This window comes from Carex rostrata, chromosome 15 (genome assembly GCF_964058835.1).
Source record: "Carex rostrata chromosome 15, lpCarRost1.2, whole genome shotgun sequence".
NCBI classification, from domain to species: domain Eukaryota; kingdom Viridiplantae; phylum Streptophyta; class Magnoliopsida; order Poales; family Cyperaceae; genus Carex; species Carex rostrata.
In genome coordinates this window covers 449,289-457,861 of record NC_135932.1, presented here as the reverse complement: position 1 = coordinate 457,861, position 8,573 = coordinate 449,289, and the positions used below count along the sequence as shown (strand labels likewise).

The following is an 8,573-nucleotide window of genomic DNA, read 5'->3' as shown; positions in this document are numbered from 1 at the left end:
CGGACAACCCGCCGCGCATTTATGCGCTAGGCGTTAAGCACATCACATACATCATCAATAAAAACATTCAACAAGCCACTTTATTTAAAAATAAATGGAGTTCACAACAAACAGAAAAGGGACAATATGTCAGACATGGCTAGTCAAACAGTCACTGCCATGTCCACACAATATATTGTTCATACAAATATAAAATAAACAGAGAGTGGCTATCTTAACAACTTCCGCTAATTTCCTCACCCGCGGCCTTCCTCCATGCTTTCTTCTTCGTTTCCTGGAACCCACATAACAGGTGGTACGGTGAGAGATCGAACTAACTCTCAGTGCGGGATTTAGTTCCAGCCCGGTGCTTTTACAAATCAATGCATTTAATTCCCCAAATAACATAAAAAGAAGGTTTTTGAATTTTTCCCCATGTCCCTATCAATTCGGATATGCAAATCACTTTAAAATAACCAGTTTTTATTCCCGCCCCTTTTTAACTCATTTCAAAAGGTTTTAAAATTCCACACTCTGGGAATCCATGCCCGTACATGAAAACCCGGCGAATCGCCACGCAAGGACGACCCGATTATCACACTCTAGATGGGCCATTTCGGGGACCCATCCGGCGAACCGCCGCGAATTTGGCGACCCGTTCTGTTCTGTTCTGTTCTGTTCTGTCCTGTTCACACACTGGGCTGCCACACATGGACAGCCCGCTTTTCAAAAACACATGCAGAGCCGCCTCACACGGACGGCCCCAATTTAAAACGATTCATTCAAGTTCCCCATTCTCAAATTCACAATTCAATTCCTATCAATTCAATTCCTATCAATTCAATTTCATGCATCAAGAGTTCCTATCATGCAATTCTACACAAATTCAAACGATTGTTCGACATTCACAAAATGCAGTTTATCCACCAGATTAAGAAAAATGACTACTTACCTCAATCCATGCATTTTTTTGTATTATTTGTAAAAAGACCAGGAACCCGCACCTGTATTTTCAGTGCCTTCGTTTGAGCGGTTGTCAGGATCTCGCGTATTCTCAGCGTCTCCTAAATTCACGCGGTTTGCTCCTAAGTTTTAAACGCTTAATTAACTTCTTATTTCTTTTTAAATCCAAAGAATTTATACATAATTAAAACCCTCAATTCAGTTTCCCCCACAATTCAATTTGGTATTATTAAATTGGTATTAACCTTGATCCTCGTACTAATTTGATTGACTTTAAAGAGGAAAGGGGTTCGGTTCGGATATTGGGTTATTGGGTTTAGGTTTTGGTTTCCTTACCCCGTATATTAAATCGGGGGTTAGAGGGGGCGGCCCCCCTTACAGGGGTCTTAGGGGGCTTGCCCCCTGAAGAAAATTTTGGTTCATAGGATCACACTCTAGGGTTAATGAGTTTCGGGTCTAGGGTTAATGGGTTCGGGTCTAGGGTTAATGGGTTCGGGTCTAGGGTTTGGGTTCGGGTCTAGGGCTGTGGTTCGGCCAGCAGGGGTCCGGCTAGGGTAGTGGCCGGCGGCAGCGGCAAGGGGGAGAAGAGAGAGAGGGAGGGGTTCGGCCAGGGGGCTGTCGGCCTAGGGGGCTGGCGGCCTTGGGGTTGCTCGGGTCAGCGGCCAAGGGTGGGGCTCGGGTCAGCGGGTCAGCAGCCAAGGGAGAGAAGGGGGGCGGCGGCACAAGGGAGAACAAGAGAGAGGGAGGGCCGGCGGCATCCAAAAAGAGATGGGGGGGCGGCCAAGAAGAGAGAAAGAGAAAGAGAAAGACTTACAGGAATAATTGAAAAGGAAACAATTGGGAATGAGAAGAGAGGAGAGACTTTGGTTGGTTATATTATTGGATGTGGGCTAAACTTAGGATTGCATATTTCTAATTTGGGCTTACTAATTGGGCTAAGAAATGCATAATTAAAATTTATATGCAGAATTTAGATATAACTTTCATGTAAATTAATAAAACGTTTTGCTATTTATTTTCTGAACTATATATATTATTCTTATTTTTATTTTGATTCAAATTGGATTCTAAATTTAAAATATACCCGAATTCAGAAGCGTTACATTATATTATTTGAAAATTAGATTACATACCTTTATTTTTATATAAAGAACAAAAAAAACTCATTTAGCCATTTTCACTGGAATTTCAGCTTCGGTTAGATTTATTTTTAAATTTAAATTTTATGTTAGATTTCAAGAGTAATTTAAATTGAATTTTTATGTTAGATGTTAGATTTATTTTTATGTTAAATTTATGTAGAAATTAGAACTGACATCTTCCTATCGCGAATAAACGGTGGATGAATTCGTTATAACCCTCCACGATGATTTATTTGATTTATAATAATTTAACTTGTTTATAAAAAAAGAAAAATAGACCCGTGGACCCGTACTGACTGGACCGGGACCGGACCTGACCGTGTGAATCTAGCCATAGTTTTAGCACAGATTTGAACCAATCATTTCAAGTTAGACCCGCCAAACAAGAACTGTGTAGACCCGTGAATCCGTAGGAACCATGAGCCGTGTGGAACCGTGGACCAGCCTGGCCCGTTTGCAATATACTACTGTGTATACTACCATAGTCTCGCTCTTTATAAATCTCAGAAACCTTTCAACTTTTATCCCGGATTCATTGATGTGGGCCTTGCATGGGTTTCATCAGTCGCACTATGGACCCAGTCCATGATGTATTCCTTGCAAGCAATGTTTTGTCTATGACTCTATGTGGATAAGTGGATTATGGACTTTATGGATAAGTGAAGAGACGGTAAATGAAAAGGACTAGATCCATACTCTTTTATTTATTATTATTTTTTTTTTTGCATTGAAACTTAGGACTAAGTAGCATCTGTGTTAATTTCGAATCTTTCTTCTCATCATTTCTTCTTGGCTAAGTTAATGTTTTTCTCATGGAGGTCGCATCATCAAAATTTGACTGAAAGATCTTTTTTTAATATTTAAAGTTGTAATACTTGAAGTCCTTCGGAAAAAAATTACTCATGTTGAAAATAATTAACAGCTAACTTTTAGAAATAAAAATGTATGTCTAAAATTATATGTAAAATAAAATTACTCATTTTACGGTGTGCAATTATTCTTCTACAGGAGAACATAGGTTCGAATCCTGCAGTTGTGGGTATTGTGTGCCTACGGATTTTAATAAAAAAAAATTCGGAAACTTACAAAATTCACACAATTTATGACAGTCAAATGCCCTACTCGGAGCATAGAACCTACTCAAAATGCACAAACTTTAAGTTTTCAAATTTTATCAGTTAAAATGAGAATAAATAATGGAGAAAACTGGGGAACATCCCAGTGCACTGATACGACTTACAACATGTTTACAACGAAAAAATAACATCAGACCTTTTATGTATATCCTATCCATTTAACTATTCACTCTGTCCTTTTATGTAAAATAATACAAATCAATCCAATCCTATTACAACTATCCTAACCAAACCAATCGATTTAAGAAAGCAATATGTCACCGAAGATCGGTATCAAAACAGTTATTTGCTGGTACACTAGCAACGAGGTTTGTCGGCAGGAGGGGGCAAGATTTTGGAATCGTATTCTCTGCGGAGCTGTACAGAGCTTTTAATCTGGTCCGTTCGTTTTGAATCGAGCAGACCAGATCATATCTTGTCCGAATTGAAAAAATTCTCAAAATTTGCCCTACCCTCTTCCTGCCTGCTCGATTCAAAATAAACGGACCAGATTAAAAACTCCGCACAGCTCCACAGAGAATACGCTTCCCAAGATTTTGGCATATGTACTGATACCATTCTTTGTTATGAGTACAGTATCCATTCCCCAAATCATATGGCGATCCAAGTAGCAGTGCATGAACCAAACACCTATATTTTTTTTTAATAAAAAGAGCATTATTCTGATAGTAACCCTAAAAGGAAAAATTGTGAAAATGCCACTTCAAAATTTTCAAATTGTAAAAATGTCATCCCAAACTTCAAAATTGTAAAAATATCACTCTAAATTTGCTTAAATTCTTAATTGGCCATTAATACTGTATTAATCTTGTTAAAACAAGAAAAAAAATTCGGACTAAAATACCCTTCTCAGAAATACTTATCAACCGTTCTTCCCTCTTTGAAGGCACGAACCCCCGCCATTTCCGCCTCGACCGTGCTTCTCCTACTCGGAAGGCAGCCACTTCCACCTCAATCGCCGAAGAACCCTAAACAACAGCCACTCCACCACTTCCGCCTCAACAGCCAATCATTGTTGCTTCTTGCGCTTCTTTTACTCTCATTACCTGAAATCCTTAACCTAACTTTATTTAGACTTTAGCACAACCTTATTTAGACATTAGCCAATCATTGTTGTTTCTTGCACTTCTCCTACCCACGATGGAGTCGCGTCGTCTCTCTCCTCTCTCTCTATTTCACAATTGCGATTTTGGCGAGAAACTAGCTGCGCGGGAAACTCGAAGGAGGTAGCTGTGCAAGAAAGACCAAGAACCATGATTGGCAAAGGTAATCACAACAAATTGATCTTACTATTTCTATTTCTTGTAAATTGACTGAGACTTATGTCTCTATTGGATTAATTGACTCCGAATACGATTCCATTAGCAACCTCTTGCAAATAAATGCACATAAACCTTCTTATTTTTCATTACTGTGTTTTTTACTGATTTTTATTTCCTGTTTGCTGGCTTACTTCAATTCTGCTGATACTATCACTTTTTTTTTTCAATTTAGTTTTCTTTCTTTTTAGAATAATTATATGAATCATTCCACTTCCATCCCCCCATTATCTCCCCATCTCTTAAACAGATTTTAGAGGTGGATTTTTTTTCTTTTTTTTAATGTCGTTTACATTTCTCACAATCTATAAAGGAATTTTGCGAATCTAAAACCACGAACATATTCTACGCAATTTTATCTTTCAAATGAGATTCGTGATGACATACTTTCGGGCTCATCGTTACACAAGTATTTATATCTCATCGTGCAAGTATTTATACATATATTTGTAAGTATTTATCCCCAATCGTGGATCCCGCATCTCCCTATTATCCCCCCATCTCTTAAACAGATTTTAACTTTCATAAACTAACTTAACTAACTAGTTTAATTAAATTTATTAAAACACTGTGGTCTTTCAAGTTTAATTAAATTCATAGGTATAACTACTTGGAAGATAATAAATTAATACTTGCATGTCTAACTTGATATGACTATATGGAAAGCCACTCAAACTATATGGGAAGAAGAATCATACACGTTTTTATAGGTGAATTTTTTTTCTTTTTTCAATGTCGTCCACATTTCTCACGATTTATGAAGAATTTTGCGAATCTAAAACTACGAACGTATTCTACGCAATTTTATCTTTCAAATGAGATCCATGATGACATACTTTCGGGCCCATCGTCACACAAGTATTTATACTTCATCGTACAAGTATTTATACCTATACTTGTAAGTATTTATCCCCAATCGTAGACTCCGCATCTCTGCATCAACCTTCCCCAATCGTCCATGTGTCAACATTTCTCTAACAAAAATAGTTGACCACATAGGTTTAAAAATACTTCAGTGCATAGGTATAAATACTTGTAATACTTTACATTAATATTTTTAAATGTCAGCAGTGTCATATGTGAAAAATACTAGGTATAAATATTTAGATGACGAGGTATAAATACTTGTGTGATGACGAGCTCGAAAGTATGTCATCATAGATCTCATTTGAAAGATAAAATTGCGTAGAAGACGTTCGTGGTTTTAGATTCGCAAAATTCCTTATAGATCGTGAGAAATGTGAATGAGATTAAACAAATAAAATTGGGGGATGAGAGTAAGGGGACAATTATCAGGGCCCTTCTTTTTAAGCTCAAATGTCTTGAGCAATTTTATTTTTGTGCCTTGTAAAAAGGTTTTATTTCAAGAGGGACATTGATCCCTTTACCTTGTAAACAGGTTTTATTTGTATGTCTTGTTATCTGAACTGTTTTTTGTTTACCTTCATGAATAAAACAAATAGGAACATAGATATCTATTTTTTACCAGAAACTATGAACAAAAATTAATGGGCACTTCTTAATTCGAGAGATGCACTGTAGGTACAAAAGCAGGAAAAAAAAATTATTAAAATTAATTTGGTCAGCTATAACTGATGATACAAGTGAAGAAGAGCAAAACCAAGTTCATTAGATCCTATATAATCATACCAGTAAGGAAGAGCATAATCATTTTTTTTCCTTTTAGTATTTGTCAATCTTTTTTTGGTTTTTATTTATTTTTCTTCCTGTTTTGGTTCTCCTTTTTTTTTACTCAAATAATGATTCATGATTTGAGTTTTTGGTTTACAGTCTCAGGCTATTGTGTGATGCTAGTTTGTAAATAATCTTTTAGAGGGTCTCCTAGTGATGCCACTCTAGTATGAATGATGCTCTCAAACCTTTCGGGGGGGTAACCAAGACACCGACCGATATCCTGAATGAGGTACTGGCACAACTGTAGCACCTGAAGAAGGCCCAAACTGAACCAAGAAGACTAGAGTAGCATAGACGCGAACTGACAAAAGGTAGAGGGCAAACCAAGGAAGGATCGGTGACAAGACAAATACTGGTAGAGGGCAAACCCAAATCAAGAAATGACATTGTTTGTTTCTCTATCAGTTTATTATTTTCCCAAGATTCAGAAAACAAGCATTAAGGAATAGTAATCAACCAAGAAATTTTGGAATCCTGACAAGTGCTTAAACAAATAAATTGAAGAAAAAAAGAGGGAGGCCGAAATGCAGTAATACTGTTTTCATCATATAGCAGGACAGACAGATTACATCAACCTCCTATAGTTTCAATTACATCATAAAATATTACTCAACATAAATTAACTTATGGATCTTCAGCTAATTTTATTTGTTTGAATTATGTTCAATGGGGCCTTAAAAAAAAATTGGTCCAAATCAACACAATTTCGACCAACAGGGTTTCTAGATGTGTCAGCTTGTAAAACCTAGTACCAGTCAGCTAACCTTATCTGATAACGTGAACTCCAGCTCGAAGCACTTTCTACCGTATTCAATTGCTTGTGACTGTATAAGGGTCAGAAGACTAGATGTCTCATATGCACATACCAATGTCTCATCCAAGTCAAGAACCACCTACATTTTTTAGCCAAAAAAGATTTAACATTAATGTCAAAGATTTAATGAACTCCAGCCTTATTTGGACCACATACCCTAGCTGGTGCAGCATGAAAACAAGGCTCTTAATTACCATATGACACTATTTTGTCTCCTATAATCCATTATATACTTCCTAAACTGTCAGACTAACTAACAGCATCCAACCCAAAAATCATCAATTTTTAGATAATCAGCTGTCATATCAAAGAAACAGTCCCCAAATCCACCTAATAATAGACATCATAAGCTCCCCCGACAAACTTCAACTTATGTTGCACGAATTGGGAAAGTAACAATAGAACATCATTTCCACTTGACCAATTGATATTCATTTCCAGATGCATTACCACGCTTGTTACTATATCTCATTCCAAATTCTACATGAATTTTACAAATACAAAACACACGCAAAAGGATAGGTATCCTATTTCCCAATTAGAAAGTGCCCGCTGTTATGTGTAGATAGCGGAAGGAACCATGCATAATTCTAAAGAAATCTCTCCCCACTCAATCTGATCAAGCCATCCAAACCAGAAATTTAGGAATTACTTCTATATGCCCAATATTCTAAAGTAATTACTACAATCTCGTGCAGCTTCTCACAACCCAATTAAGAATGAAAAGTATAAAAAAAAAAAAAATCAAATTCATAGATTAACTATAGAAGAAGGAGATAAGATAGTACTATGAACTTATCTGGCTATTCTTTTTGACATGGCGGTGGTGTATCAGTCAGTACCTCTTCCATAGACATTGTCATGAAAGGTATAGACGCCGCTGACGTGGATGAAGAGGAAAGGAGGGGGTGACGGAGACCAACATAGGAGAGAACAACGGTGGAGGACACCTCTCGTGGCAACGACAGTTGGCGGAGAACAACGGCGATCGTAAGGGATCGGCGAGAGAGAGGGGCAGGGATAGACACGAGGCCATTTCCTATTCTTAATTGAGAAATTTAGATATATACCCATCATAACTTTATCAATTAGATATTTACCCATCAAAACTTTAAATTTAGTTATTTCCCCGTTCAAACTTGTTCAATTTATTTATATCCCCATTTTATGATTTAATCAATTAAAAACATTAATTAAGTCTCATAAAAAATAAAAGGACATTTTTATCCTCATCCCTTCATTCTGTTTGCTAATTACCGGTTCTCTCATTGTTTGAATGAAGAAAGAACGCTCTCTTGACCCTTCTCATTTCTCTTTTTCTCCATGGTACTTAGTTATTTTGAAAGGACACTTCAAGGAATTCAGCCGCAATTTTCATACATTTGAATTTTTTAGCACTCTAGGTTTTGCATTAAAGAAAAACTTATCTTGGGAAGTTGTATGTCATTGAGGAAAAACATTAATTTCCATAATTTACAATAGGAAACTTCTTTGATGGAAAAGAGAAGAGCGTTGTTTACAGTAT

General features: G+C 36.8%; 1 long non-coding RNA gene across 1 annotated transcript; it reads right to left on the bottom strand.

Moving 5' to 3' along the window:
* Window positions 1-3,195: 3,195 nt before the first annotated feature.
* On the bottom strand, window positions 3,196-3,877 carry LOC144566632 (uncharacterized). Its single transcript, XR_013515240.1, has 2 exons — window positions 3,770-3,877; window positions 3,196-3,567 (listed from the first exon to the last, which is right to left on the bottom strand). It is a non-coding gene; the product is annotated as an uncharacterized LOC144566632 (long non-coding RNA).
* Between the last annotated feature and the right edge of the window lie 4,696 nt (window positions 3,878-8,573).